A 15,333-nucleotide genomic window follows, 5' to 3' on the forward strand; every position below is an offset into this window, starting at 1 on the left:
CATCCGTAATTAATATCCAATACCTCTGATATCTGTTCTACTTGACCAGCTGGGGACATCCAAGATCATCACAAAGCTGGATTTGAAGGGCGCATACAATCTTGTGTGGATGCGCTCAGGTGAAAAATAGAAAACCGCATTTAAGAACAAGTATGGTTTGTTTGAATACTGTGTCATACCATTCAGGCGGTGCAACGCCCCAGCCACCATCCAAAATTATATCAATGATGTTTTCAAGGACATGTTGGATAGTTATTTGGTGATCTATCTGGATGACATTCTTATCTATTCTCCTACATATGGGTCACATGTCATGCATTTATCCTCTGTTTTACAAAGGCTCAGGGAGAGTCAACTATATGCTAAGTTGGAAAAGTGCATTTCTCATGCCACCTCAATGGAGTTCTTGGGCTACGACATCCCTGACAGGGGAATACAAATGAGTAACACCAAGGTTAGGGCTCTTTTAGACTGGAACAACTACAATCACTTCTTAGTTTTACAAATTTCCACCGCCGCTTTGTCAGGTCCTTCTCCTCTAAAGCAGCTCCTCTGAACTCTCTTACTAGTTCCAAAAACACTTTTGCTTGGGATCATACAGCCCAAAATGCCTTTGATCTACTTAAGTCTGCCTTTACTAAAGCCCATGTCTTATTGCATCCTAATCCTGCTCTGTCCTATGTTGTCGAAGCAGACTCATCCAACGTAGCGGTTGGCGCTATCCTTACACAAGAATGTCCTGATACGGGGGTATTACATCTGGTGGCTTTCCATTCCAGAAAGTTAACATCATATGAAGCTAACTACACCATTACTGAAAAGGAACTATTGGCCGTTTGTGATGCTTTCTTGGTATGGCAACATCACCTCCTGGGAACTTCTACCCCTGTACAGGTTATCACGGACCATCGTAAGCTCCTCGCATTGCAGTCTGTGAAATGTACAACAGCCCGCCACGCTAGATGGCACAAATTCTTCTCCATGGACCATTTTTAAATCACGTACAGACCTGGCTCTAAGCATTCCAAGGCTGATGCTTTGTCTCGTATACATGGTGCCCCATCACGTGACCACAATGGTGATCCTCTCTTGCTTCCACATCAGGTTGTTTGTGCTTGTGTGATGAAAACTCCCTTACGTACCTCCTTATTGCAGTGGGTCTTTTCAAATCCAATGCTGGTACGCAAACAAGGGTTGACGACCATCAAGGGTCTTCCTTATCATCTTGGATTAATATATCTTCCTGATGCCGACACCCACAAAACAGCCCTGCAATGGTGTCACGACTCCAGGTTTGTGGCACATCCTGGAATAAGGATAACCCTGGAGTTACTGCAACTATGGTGTTGGTGGTCCTCAATGAAGGATGACATAACTGAATACATTATGTCCTGCGCGGTTTGTGCTCAGTGTAAAACCGCCTCTTCTAAACCCATTGGCCTGTTGCTTCCTTTGCCTGTTCCTGACCAACCTTGGGTTATGTTCTCCATGGACTTCATTGTTGAGTTACCAGACAATCATGGCTACTACACCATCTGGGTGGTCATTGATTCATTTTCCAAAATGGCTCTGTTCGTACCATGTAAGGGTCGTCATTCCGCCCCCGTCTTGGCAGATCTGTTTCTGCAGCAGGTGTATCGCTTCTTCGGTCTCCCACATGTCATTGTATCAGATTGTGGAACACAATTCACGTCCAACTTTTGGAGGGCTCTCACAAAATCTCTGAGCAGTGAAGATAGTTTCTCGACAGCTTACCATCTGTTGACTGATGGTCAGAGTGAATGCTTAAATGCAACTCTGAAACAGTATCTGCGCTGTCTTACCCTTCAACATCAGGATACCTGGTTATCTGTTTTGGTTATGGCCAAGTTGTGTACAATAACTTGTTACACACTTCCAATGGCACCATCCCCTTTTACGCAATGTATGGCAGACATGCTGCATGCTTCCCTTGCAACCCATCTTATCTCCATCCAATCCAGCAGCCGTGGCATGTGTGTGTGACCTGACTAAGGTGTGAGACTCCGTGTCTACCCACTTGCATGAGGCCAAAGCATGTCATAAGACATACGCAGACGCCCACAGGTCCCCTGCTCCTCACTACACAGTCGTTTTCGAAAGTCTGCTTGTCTACCTGTAACTTGTGCATGCCATGTTGCTGGTCTCTCTTGCCTCGTTTTGTGGGTCCCTTTCATATCACTGCCCTTGTAAACCCAGTAGCTGTGCGTTTGGAAATACCTCCCTCCTGGCGTAGCCATCCAGTGTTCCATGTCTCCCTCCTCAACCCATTCCACCCTGCCACCCGGCCGCCCACCCGTCCATCTCCAGTTACAATACAAGGTTCGAATGAGTATGACGTCCATTGCATACTTGATACCAAGGTAACTCATGGTGTACGACTTTACCTTCTGGACTGGAAGGGGATATGGCCATGAGGACAGAAACTGGAAGCCTGCAAATAAAATTCATGCCCCTGTGTTGTTAGCTAGATTTTGGTCAGCCAGGGGGAGGGCATCTTTGGGGAGGGGTTCTGTCAGGATTTGGTCACCTCTGACCCTTTCTGTGTCAACCAGGATAAGGAATTAAAGCTTAAGGCAACATTTGCGCACTAGGAGGGGTATGCTTTCACGATCATCCAACGCTCAAATTCATTTCCGCCGCACCCAGTATCCTAGTTTTCCTGGACACGGGTTGCCATGGCTACTCTGGCATCTGCTACACTCTCGCTACAGAGAGTGACGTTGAGGGGCGGAGTTTAGGTTCCATAGCAACCCTTTAAAACACTTCCAGGTTGCTCTAAGCGCCGCTTCTAATTTTGAAAACAATTGCGGCTTTGTTTTTGCTTCGCTTTGTCTCTTGTTCCTTTTGTCTTGCTGTTGTCTTGCTATCCTGCAACCTTTGTGCTTTACCTTGGACCCAGAAAGCTAACTTGACTATGCTTTTGCCGGCCGAACAACCCTTTGAACTGTCACACGTGTACCGAGCCCGGTCTGATATTCTTCTTCTCTTCTGCCTCCCGATTCTAACACTGCAGCTTCCTAATACAAGAACTGACCCTGTGTGCTTCAGGACCACTCTTCTGCCTGCTGTTTTCAACTACGAACTACCTGCACATTAATGAACCCAGAACAGCTGTTGGATAATTCTTTTGCCTATTGATTTGGACCTGCTTTACGCCTTCACGAAGCCAAACCTGGAATCCGCTTGACCATTCTACTGGTCGAATTCCTTCAGGAACACTCACCTCAACAACTCCACCTTCCTAGATATTAACTTGCTACTCCGCTCAACAAGTCCACTCCGGACCTGTCTCTCACCTGTCTTGTGTTCTGCGAGACGTCAACACTGCACCAGTGTATCCTTTAAAGCGCCTTGACTGGAGACTCCTTATTGCTAGCACTAAGGTCGTTAGGAGTTTTCGTGCCGGTGGCATAGAACTGGGAATAGAGACTATTGCTATTCACCTAGGCGTCCTTGTGCCGTTGTGTTTAAGGATAAGAGGATAAGAACTGAATACACTTGGTGCTCTGTTGGCCTTCATCAACATGTCATTATCCATCTTGGTAAATTGCCGTTTCTGACTGGTTCTCATTTCTTTGCTGCTTGGCCTTATCCCTTAGTCTTATGATATATGTTATGTCTCCCTAGAATATCCTCTTGCAAACCCAACTGATTGGATTTAGGAATTATCACAGACCAGGCTGGTCAGTGGCTTGTTGTTTTTTTCTCAGACATTGTATATTTTGGATTTGACTCTACAAGTAACTTGCCCTTGTTCCATTTCATGTGGTGTTCCTTCTCTTTCGAATAATTGACTCGTCTGTACGTCACTTTGTGTGTCCAGAGGGGTACATTGGTAGGAAGAACTCAACGACTACACTTTGGGTGAAATTACCACGGATTCTGACACTCGGTCCAAATGCAATTTGTCATGAGAAGCCACTGCACTCTGGTGCGCATGTGGTGTTATTCCATTAATGTTAAGCTATGTTCATATACTTTATGATGTTATAAAAATAACACAATCAGTCTCTTAGCGCCACAGTCAATAGGAAGTAGAATTATCGTCCAATAATTTGCGTTTATTCATCAAGATCCAATATGCCCAGCCTGACACGTGTTTCGAGCACACAATTGCTCTTCCTCAGAGGCTGATTACAAAATAATATAACAACAGAAATCCATAAGTAATAACATACATTAAAACTTCCAGAGGCACAGCAGGACGTATAGAGATCAAATCACAACATGTGGCAAAATATTGGCATTGTATATCATTTATGGTTCAAGGTTCATTTCGTCACAATCAAAATCAAAGGATTTATTTGTTTTTGAAAATATAAACATGACATACCAGGGAAAAATAAGGGGAGGGGTATGAGAGAAAGATATAGAATAAACCGTTAGTAATACCTTCAATGTATAGGCAATCCCGTTGAAATGCACGACAGAGAGCCTGCGCGCACTAACAAAAAATAATTAATTTTGATGTTGTACCTTATGATAATTTTCAGAACACTCCAAAGGATTAGCCATTCTGGCTAGCTTGCCAGCTGATGCCCTGTAGGGTCTGTGAAGGACTGAATTAGAGTACAGAAAACAAGGAATGTGTGTCACTTAAGCGGACATGTTGTCAGAAAAAATATATATATGTTAATATCCGTTCATTGTGTTAATAAGACATGGAATAAGGACATACTTCTAATTCCTCGCAATTGCGGAAATAACTATACTGTGATGCAAAATCATCCAGCCTATGCCAATTGATCCATAGGGCAAAATATTGTAGAGTATTTGGTAAATTCTGTGTAGCGTATCCTCGTCGGAACAAAAGGAAAAAGTGAACATTTGCAAAATATGAGCGTCTATATGACTACATAGGAGTCTATGTGTGCAGCAGTAAAGCTACTAATTGGACAAGTAGCCCGCAATATCGCGGACGTTTAGGGTCTGTGAGACAACAGTCTTACCTTGTTCAGGCATGTAGCGAAATGGATTATGGATGCTAGACGCCCTGCAGTTACCAAGGAAGCTTTAAAGATTTGCTGCACTGGTCTGCGGTACTAGTGTTAGTGGTGCGTCCACTAAGAGCCGCCATCTTGAATGAGGATAAGTTACTATCCATGCACAATTGCGATTCGCGACCAATTGAAGTTAGAGATAATTGCCTAGGATTAATTGTACAAGGGTTGGAGACAACATTTGTAGAAAAAGGAGCGTGATAATGTCTATATTAGAATCAGTGCATAATGGCCAAAATAAACGTGCCATTACTTATAAATATCAACAATATATCGATACGTTCTAATGAATAAATCAGAATAAATTCAATTTGGACTAAAATATACTAACTTTGTGCGTTTGTGCATCGGCCGGCCATTCGCGCATTCAATGGTACAACAATCACATATGTAATGATGTCCTAAATACACATTCATAAGAAAACAGCAAATTCATGCTCTGAATTGAGGCCAGAATGCACAGTTCAGTATTTACAAATTAGTCACCGTAATTTCACAATTAGCTTGCCACCTCGTGGCGACAACATTACCTTCACCAAAAAAGCAAACTTAATATCAGATTTGTTATCCATTTGATGGCATTTTTGCCAGTGGCTTGCCAAAGGATATTTGGCTTCTTGACTAGCTATCATAGAAAGATGTTCTCCAATGTGTATTTTCAATGGTCTAATGGTGCTGCCAATGTATTTTAGACCACAAACACAAATAATACGATATATCACATATTTCGAGTTGCAATTTATAAATGACTCAATGCAGTGTTCCCCCTGTTTGCCAAACACAACAAATGAAGTTTCTATTGCATGCATACACATGGAGCAGTTGCCACATTTGTGGAAATCCTTGTTCCAAGCGATATCTAACCACATCTTCTTTTGTTGAACATTTTTCATAAATGATGGACAGAGTAGATTTTTAAGGGTGATCCCTTTGCTGATGTTACCCAACATGTTTCATTCCCTTTATAGCAAATCAGAAGCTCCATGGCAGCCATCTTAGCTAAGTATTTTGTATGAATGATAGGGATGCCGCAAGCACTTCCTGTTCATACATAATACATTGCAATCAGCACCCCAAGTTTCTGGATTGGAAACCCGGGATGCTAAAGGCAATAACACCCAAACTGGCAGATAGGATCTGGTGGTAACGGTGCCGGGGCTCATTGTTAACTCGGTCCTCGGGCCATTACCTTATTGCTATAATAATATAAATGTGTTCAACCTTCCAAGTTACTCAAACGTTCCTTTTATCGGAAAAGTGCTGGTGCAAAATATTAAATGTTAAAATCAAAGGGATTTATCCAATTAAATCTTTGCACAATGATATGCAAATGATGTGACAAGAAAATGCAAACAACACATCTATTCACTTTAGCTAAAAAGGACATCAGAAGAGAGAAGTCTAACTAATCAAACAATATCTGCCCAACTCACAGCTCCATGCTAGACCTATCTAAACAATACGAATAGCTCGCTGTTGGAGGAATGCCAGATCGGCTTAAGGGGCTGCCATAGTCTGCCCTCATTCATAATCAAACTCCATGCATGACAGCCATCTCCTGTTAGGGTCTCCTGAGATTGACAAGCAGCAGATCAATTAGCAGTTTGGGGTATACCCCACCAGTCTGTCTCATTCAAAGTCACAAAAGTTACCACACCTGACCCAGTTCCAAACTCCAAAAAGTAATATAATCGATGCAAGGTCAGAGAAAGAATCTCAGTAAACAAAAATTCAAAAGATAGCCAAGGGACCACTGGCAACATTCATGTATTTGTGCCTCCTTAATTTGAGCTGTTTTACCAGCACCTTACAAGTCTTTGGGAATCCTAAAAACGTGCTCTCCTAACTCATGCCAAACAGCTTAAACAGCGTGGCATAAGCGCTGACTTCAGCAAGAGTGATGGCATGCCCTTGGAAGATTTTTCAAATTAGGGCCACAGTGATATTGGGGGAATGGCTCTTGCCCCGGCAGCCACCTTGTCTCTTCCTCACAGCAAATCCAGCTTAAACAGCATGACTTAAGTGGTGACTTTGGTGAGGGTGATGGTGCAACCTGTGAGGCTTTTTCAAACAGCCTGCTGCTGTAATGTTGGGGGCATGGCTCTGGCCCCAACAGCTTCCTGGTTTCTACCCCACAGCAAGATAGCGTAAACATCGCCACTTAAGCACTGACCTATTAAAATGTCTTTGTTTGACACGTGTTTTAGTGGCATATCTGTGTTTGGCATGCTGCCTTGTGTTGTTGATTGATTGTAATGTTTCCTCCATGTTTTGTTCAGCTCTCTATTGCTCTTTTTTTTTTAGGATTATGAGATGGGGTGTGAACACATTTTCTGGTGTCTTTTTTGGTGGTGCGAGGATGTTGAGTGCTTTACTTATTCCATTTTGTAGTACTGCGCTGTTTTCTTCCCATAGGAACAGATCAGGTTCATGGGCATTTGTCTTAATAAAACTCTTCAAGGTTTGGTGTTTTTCAGCTTCACCTATTGCGGGTTGTCTGGATTGTGTGTCTCTGGAGTTTATGCATAAGTGTGCAAATATTAAAAGGTATCTTTAGATGGCTACTTCAGAGTACCTGTTTAGGAGTTGGTTGTCTGCCCATCTTCGCAGAAGATTGCATCATAAGGTGTGGCTTGGAGGATGTAATGCTCCTTTAACCATTTGTTTGAGGTGGAACCTGACCATGTAAACGCTCAGACTTCTGGGCACTGATTATATTGGTTCCCGAGACCAAATGTTAAAATTTGCAAGGAAGGTTAGGTGTTCTTTTGCAAAATTAGTAATTATGCCCAAGATATTTTCTGAAGGCTGGATTGTATGAGGATGGTTTGTACACAATTTGGAATAAGGGGTGGTTTTAATGATTCAGTGTGGCGAGGAGCCTGAATACTTCCCAATCCAGGAAGTCCATGTCATGTAAAGTTGTGATTCTGAGACATTCATTGTGTGACTCCTCCTCTTTTGGAAATCCAATTGCTTTGGATGACTTAAACATTGTTAGAGTCGGATGTGTGGGGTATTACCTTGTATTCGTCCAATAACCTTGTTTCCATTAAGAGCATGATGGTTCCTAACCCTCTGCTCTGTGCTGGAGATGGTTTGGATCAGCCTCCAGTTCTTCTTGGTTCCATGTTAGTGTGAATTGTTGCCCTGTATTTGTCCTGCTGGGTGCATCATGGTTCAGTTTAATGTGTGGTTGGTTGGCTGCCCGATGGGCTACTACACCAAGGCTTTTGATTCCTTGATAAACAAGTCAAGTTGGGTTGGAGTCTTTTATTTCATTAATTTTCCCCACAGCAGCCTTGGGATAAGTGTCTCCTGTCCTCCTGAGACCAGCACGCTTCCATTTGATTTTAATTTTGGCAATTTTATGCTCTTATGCCCTCTTGCCCCCAATCCACTCCCTTCCTGCTTCCTGGTCTGCAAGCCCAAAGTTCCAATTGAAAAAGGGAAATGTATACATTTAAAAAAAGATGCTGCTTTGATGCTCTTTTTCCTCTGTTCCTCATCACAATACCTTTATTAATGAGACCTTGCCAGGCTTATCCACCTTCACATTGTGCTCCAGCAGGTGAGAGCAGTATTCCTGAATGACAGGCTGTTTGTCAGATCGGAAGAAATCAAAAGAATCTTTATTTCAGCTACACAGGAAACACTTTACTTTTTGGATACAAATTGTCAAGGATCAATGCGTCAAAAAGGCTTTGACTTTCTGGGCCTATGTCAATTTCAGTGCATCTGTGTTTTAACCCATTGCTGCACACCAGAAGCTAACTATGGCTACAAAACAATGTGGGAATTCAGATGGAAGAGAAAAATCGAATTAGGAAAATGTAGTCACCACATGTTTAAAATGTACTTTTGTAAACTAAGAAAAATACTTGTTGAAAGGTGTATGTTGTATAAGGTCCTGCCCTTATATAGCAATGTGAAGGGGTTTTGTGCTGTTAAACACACATGGAAGATATTATTCAACAGGCTTTATGCTGATTTATAACAAAAATAAATAATATAAGGAATTTAATTGCATTGGTTGCAGTGGGGGTAATCTGCCACAAACAGGTCTCTGCTTGGGAGTTGCCAGTAACAGAAGGCCCCTCACAGTATATGCTAGAACACACCAGTGATAATTGCCACTTTGGCATACTTTCATCTGGGCTGAGGCCTCTTACAATGGAGGTTCCAGGACACCAATCTGTGAAGTGGAAGCGGCCATAAACCTTCAATCAAACTGGGAAAACCCCTCCCCACACTGGGCTGAAGTGGCAGTTGGAGGTAGCTGAAGAGAAAAAATGGTCCCAGTGAAGGACAAAGGATGCCCATTTGTTTCAAAAGACTATACTGTAAAGAAACTTTGATGACAGTTATTTTTGCAACAGAAATTCATATGTATGTAAAAAGTTCAGTTGTAATGTAATTTTGTGGGTGTTGATTTAAGACATTGTAGTCTTCTCCGCCATATAGGGAACAGAAATGGCAGAGAATGGGGAATTCCAAGGAAAGTGTACATGATGCCAATGTAAAATTCAATACCGACATGCCTGATGATAATCCATGCGCACGTGTAAAGTTATAGAATTTTAGGCTGAATATTTCACAGTAAAAATGACAAAACATTATTAGTAGGGCAAAACAATGTCTTACAAATTGTAGAGTTGGAGTGGTATTTTCTGCATAAAATATGTAACCTGCTTATGTAATTTGTTAGAAGGCCCCAACTGTAGAAATGTGCCATTTATGGCAACGCTGAATTGTAGCTAATGTAACTCTGAGAGGTTCTGGACATTGTAAAACTCAAATCATAAATCTGACATCATGACCTTGAAACCCAACCAGCTGTAACTATCTCCCCTCACAAATCCAGTTGGTTAGAGGCATGCTTAGCTAAACCTGCCCTGCCGTATGATTCTATGATGTCACCATGCTCCATAAAAAGGGTGGCTGACAAAACTCTAGACACTCCTTCCTGAATTTCTTGCACCTGCGTTCCTGATCTTCTACATTCATCTTGCCAGATTCCAGATCGCACTGAAAAGCCAAAGCAAAACTGATTCCAGACTCCACTGCACGGCCAAGCATTGCTGACCATCCCAGCAAGGCTTCAATCCAAAGAGCCCACTAAAAATAAAATCCCAATAACCAAAGGGAAAAGCTGTGGTGTTCTTTTGGGAAGCATCCTGAAACCAAACTGGCTTTTTGCCCACTAACTGCATGCCCGCTGCAACCCTGCCATCCAGCTGAACTTGTTATCTGGCGACCAGACAGGCCCAGCTGTTGTTCTCCTTGGAGAGTCCGCCGCTACATGGTGACCTGGTGTCCTGAACCCGGCTGACTGTTCCTAATCCCAAATTTAAGAGCAGACTGTGAGTATCCCACATCCCATGACACTTAGTCTACCCCAGTTTGACTTTTGTCTTTGTTCCACTCTCTAAGCAACCCTATCCATACCCTTGTAACTTGTATAGACTGTTCTAAATTCTCTGTGCACCCTGTTCTTGCTTTGCTAGTGTTAGCGCCATTCTTTCATCTATCTTCTCGAGTAACTCCTTAGTCATATTTGTAATAATTTTAAATTAATTCCCACATAGATCCGAACACAGCAGGAAAAGGTTGACATCGCAAATCAATCTCTGAATGCACCACAGCTTTCTTTAGCAATACAGTCTAAATAATTTACTTTAAGTAAAATTTGCCTTTCATTTTTTAAACCGATTTTCTCTTTTTAACTGCTCTATTTTCCTAAAACCGAACCTCATTTTACCTTTCAAATCTCTCTCAATTCAACAGCTATACCCCTCCTTTCACTTTTATATTGTACCTGTGCTGTCCATCTCTCCCCCTGCCAAAAAAAACGCATTCTGATTCAGGGTTTTTCCACCCGTTTTTTGAAAAAAACGTTTTTACATTTAAAGCTAAAAAGTGTAAATGCAACTTTTCCACGTGTGAATTTGGCTGCACTGGGTTTTCAATGTCAATCTGTTTTGTGAACTGTATGCTCTTGTGATACCTTACTTTATGGTTGATAGTGTGATAACATTCCAAATACTGTGATAAAACATACATATATCATTATTTAAACATACATATAATTAATTATTTGTCAAAATCCGAGTGTCATTTTAGGCCTTCACAAAGGGTTTAAAATCCGTTTTTGCCTCTTATTTTGTGAGGGAAGGATTTTGATTCTGTTTGCTGCCTCTTATTCCTGACTACCTGCTGCTTCTGTCTATTCACTCAGAATTTGATTATTTGTGGTTTGAGGGAATATTGCAAAGGGAAACCTTAACTTGGATGCTATCTATCCTAGTTGATAAAGTGCTCCTATTCAATTGTACTTTGGATATGTTCAAGTGAAAGTTAACCAAGTGTAGTTCAGTCTTTTTTTATTGTAATTATCACCCCATTGGTAACTGCTGTCCAATATTAAAATGTGTGCGATTTTTGTGAATTCTAAGAATTAATAAATATTGTATTTTCACCAACCGGCCTTGCTCATGGTCAATTGTGACCCGGGGTATTTGTAAAAGTGGGTGTGAGACGGGTCGGGTATTGGCTCAATTTGAATTAATTGAAATTAAATAAAAAGCATTCCTATTAATCACCACATCCCAGGATAAGACCAAGTGTCCTGGTCTGGTGTGTGATGCCCGATTGGAATCCTTAACACCCCCATCTCCCATCCTACCCACCGCCAACCACCTTCACAGCTGGAGTGGCCTATAGGGAACTCTGGAGATTTCCCAGTAGGCCTCTGCATCGTGGGCCTGTTTTGAGTGGTATTTTCAAATGTTCCCATAGGAAAAGGGATGGGCTTGCTGAGAATATGCAATATGGGGCCACTTTGAAAATTATTTCCGGGGCCTCCTTTGGCTCCCAGCCCACCCCTGACCACCCACCCATTGGCCTGAGAGGGCCATTGAACTTCTGATTGCAGGTCTAGTGCCCTCAGTGCTGGACCTAGGCCAAATTTGCCAGCTCAATTATTGGGGTAATTGTATCCTGTCCTTGTGTGACTCCCATGCTTGCATTTGATTTTAGTTCCTGTACATTTGCACTCTTGTGTACTCCTGCCCCCTTTCCCCACTGCAGTTCCTTCTCGCTTCCTGATTTGCCTTTGCCCACCTCCCGCTGATTTGCCTCAGAGGCCCTTTTAAGACACCCACTCTAGGCAGCCTTTGCACAGGCAGCCACCAGCGAATGGCCGCAAGGCAAAGAGCAGATCTTAACCATGCGGCTCCAGTCTGTGTCTGCCTGTGTTCCCAGGGGTGGACTGGCCTTTAGGGAACTCTGGAGATTTCCCGGTGGGCCTCTGCACCCTGGGCCTCTTTTCTGTGGTATTCTTTTGGTCCCCAGTAATTATTTCCAGGGCCTCTTTTAGTTCCCAGTCCAGCCCTGTGTGTTCCCCTGGAAAGCCTCCTGAAGTCAATCAGCAGTGACTGATAAGGTAAGTGTGGTCTGGGCGTGGAATACAGCCATTACTATCCTCCAATTAATCCCCACCACTCTAACTGCATAATATCATACACCTATGCATTTAGCCTAAATTGTACAAGGTAGACGTATCTTGCATTTTGCCTAAATTGTACGAAGTAGCCATATATCACATTTAGCCATTTTGGGTGAGGTAGACATATCTCGCATTTGATATGATATGATATGATATTTTATTTATATCACACTCGTACACAGGTGTTTCAGAGTGCGAAAGAAGCCTACATTGTACAAGGTAGCCATATCTATTACATCTAGCAGTTCCTACTACAGTGTCAAAGTTAAATCTCAGGGAGTCTATTGCTGTGCCAACGTCAAATCTGAGATTTTTCCTTTACTGTTGCCAACGTTAGATCTAGGGCATGTGTCCTTGGCTCTGCCAAAGTTTCATCTAGGTGTTTATACAGCAGTGCCAAAGTTAAATCAGAGTTTGTCCTTTGGTGTGCCAAATTCAAGTCTGTGCATTTTTCTTTGCTGTTGCCAAAGTTTGATCTAGGCCATTTCTCCTTTGTTCTGCCAAAGTTAAATCTGAGTGTTTATATAGCATTGCCAAAATTAAATCTGAGTGTGTCCACTGGTGTGACAAAATCAAATCTGAGTATTTCCCTTTGCTGTTCCCAAAGTTAAATCTAGGCTACTTCCCCCTGTTCCCCCTGTTCTACCAAAGATACATCGGGGTGGCTCGATTGCTGTCCTAAAGTTGCATCTAGGTGGTTTTCATCTGATTCGATCTAGTTGAATCTGAATGTCTTCACTCAATGTGCCAAGGTTAAATCTCACTGAATTACACTACTATGCCAACGTTGAGTCTAGACAGTTTTCATAACCATGCCAAAGTGAAATCAGAGTGCTTCTCATTGCTCCATCAAAGTTTACACTAGGTAATTTTCCATTGCTGTGCCAACGTTGAACCTGAGATCTCCCGAGTGCTGTGCCAAAGTTGATTTTAGCTGACTCTAGCATTCACCCCACACTCTGCCCTGACAGCCTCGATGTACCACACCCATCCCCATTCCTCCCCACTTCCCCACCCCAAATTCTATCCTGCTCTCAGCAGCTCCCAACAAGAAGGCAGACACTTCACCATTCTAAAGGCATCTCAGGCAGTCCCCTTCAGTACTCACCAGGGCCTACCTCCCACAGCCCAGGCTGCCGGTCCAATTCCACCCGGTCTGCTCCCATCCACAACCCTTACCCATCAGAAATGAGGCAGCTTGGGCAGCTTGCTGGCGTGCAACTGCCCCAAACCCCACCTTGACACTCCAACATGCATCTCACACTATAAACCTGAACCCACTCTCACCCCCACATGTGGCAATGTTGCTTGACCCTCAGCTACAGCCTCAATGCCCTCCACCCCACCCCTTCAGACAACTAACTCACACTTCTCCTACCTCAATGCAGCATGAGCCCCCTGGCCCACACAGCCCTATCAGCAACCCTTCCTACCCTCTCACACACACCTCTGCCCCTCAAGCACCCCACAAATCGAACAGGCCACACTCATCACAGATTGCCAGAGACCGATTGCTCTCTCCTTCTCCCCCTGAGGGCACGCCCTGGCCCCCTCCATGCTCATCCCAGCCTTCTCCGCCTACAGCCAACCCTATCCTAGCCCTTTCCACCTCCCCTCCAAAACACCATTTTCTTAACAATATACCTCTAAATATCCTTCCTTCTGAGCTTCCCACAGACAGCCCTGCCCATCCCCTCCATGCCCAACCCACTACCACTCCTGATGCTGACCTGACAGCATCATTCTCTGATGCTATTCCATGTACTCATAAAAGCCAGATTTTTGGCCAAAAATAAACAGAACATGTTTGACCCCATAGTCGCTGAAAACCAGGACTTCCAATTCATCACTGAAACCTGGTTCAGCAATGACCTCAACCCCATTGCATATGAGGCTTTCCTTCCCTGCTATTCCCTGCCTGTACATAACAGGCCAAGCAGAGCGGGGGGGGGGGGTCTTGCCATGCTCCACAATCTACACCTTTCAGTAGCATCCACAGACAATCTAGCTTGCAACACTATTTGCAAATCTATTCTCGCAAAGTTTCATCTCATCCATTCCATCACCCACAGCTTCCTTCTCTTATATTTTCCACCCGGATAAGACATAAACTTTGCTGACTCTATCTGTGACTACCTCTAAACCACGCTGATCCAGCACCCCATGCTCATTCTCTTGAGAGACTTCAATATCTGGTTTTATGTTCCTGCCAACACCCTGACCTGCTCCGTCACTTACAATCTGGAAGCTCTCGGCCTAACACAACTGATTTCCCTCCCGACCAATATTGCAGGACACACCATAGACACACTATTCTGCAAATTAGGCCAAGTCTCCCCACTCCTTCCTCACCCCTTCATCTGGACTGACCACAATGCTATACCTTTCACACTTCAACACCTCTCCCCAGCACTTCCTGCAAACATCCCTTCATCCACCCCGGTCACTCCTATGGAATAAAATCATCATCAACCCAGACCTGGCCAGTTCCCATCTTCTTACACTACGGATATGTCACACAAAGAAGGACAACACCCAATCGACCTCTTCTGCCAATGGCTCTCTGAAGCTATGAACCCCCTCACACCAACCCGTCGACCCTCCCAACAATCTGCCCCACACCAAAAGTGGTACACCACTTCCCTTAATGCTCTCAAAACCCTCAAGTATCACCTAGAGTGAACCTGGAGGTCTAATCCTAACCCACAAAACAAAACCACTCTAACAAGACTGAACAGAGCATATTTGTACAAAATCAGGAAATAAAAAAAATAAAAAAGAAACACAATGGAAACAGAATTTCCA

This window comes from Ambystoma mexicanum, chromosome 7q (assembly GCF_040938575.1).
Source record: "Ambystoma mexicanum isolate Mex_15411 chromosome 7q, UKY_AmexF1_1, whole genome shotgun sequence".
NCBI classification, from domain to species: Eukaryota; Metazoa; Chordata; class Amphibia; order Caudata; family Ambystomatidae; genus Ambystoma; species Ambystoma mexicanum.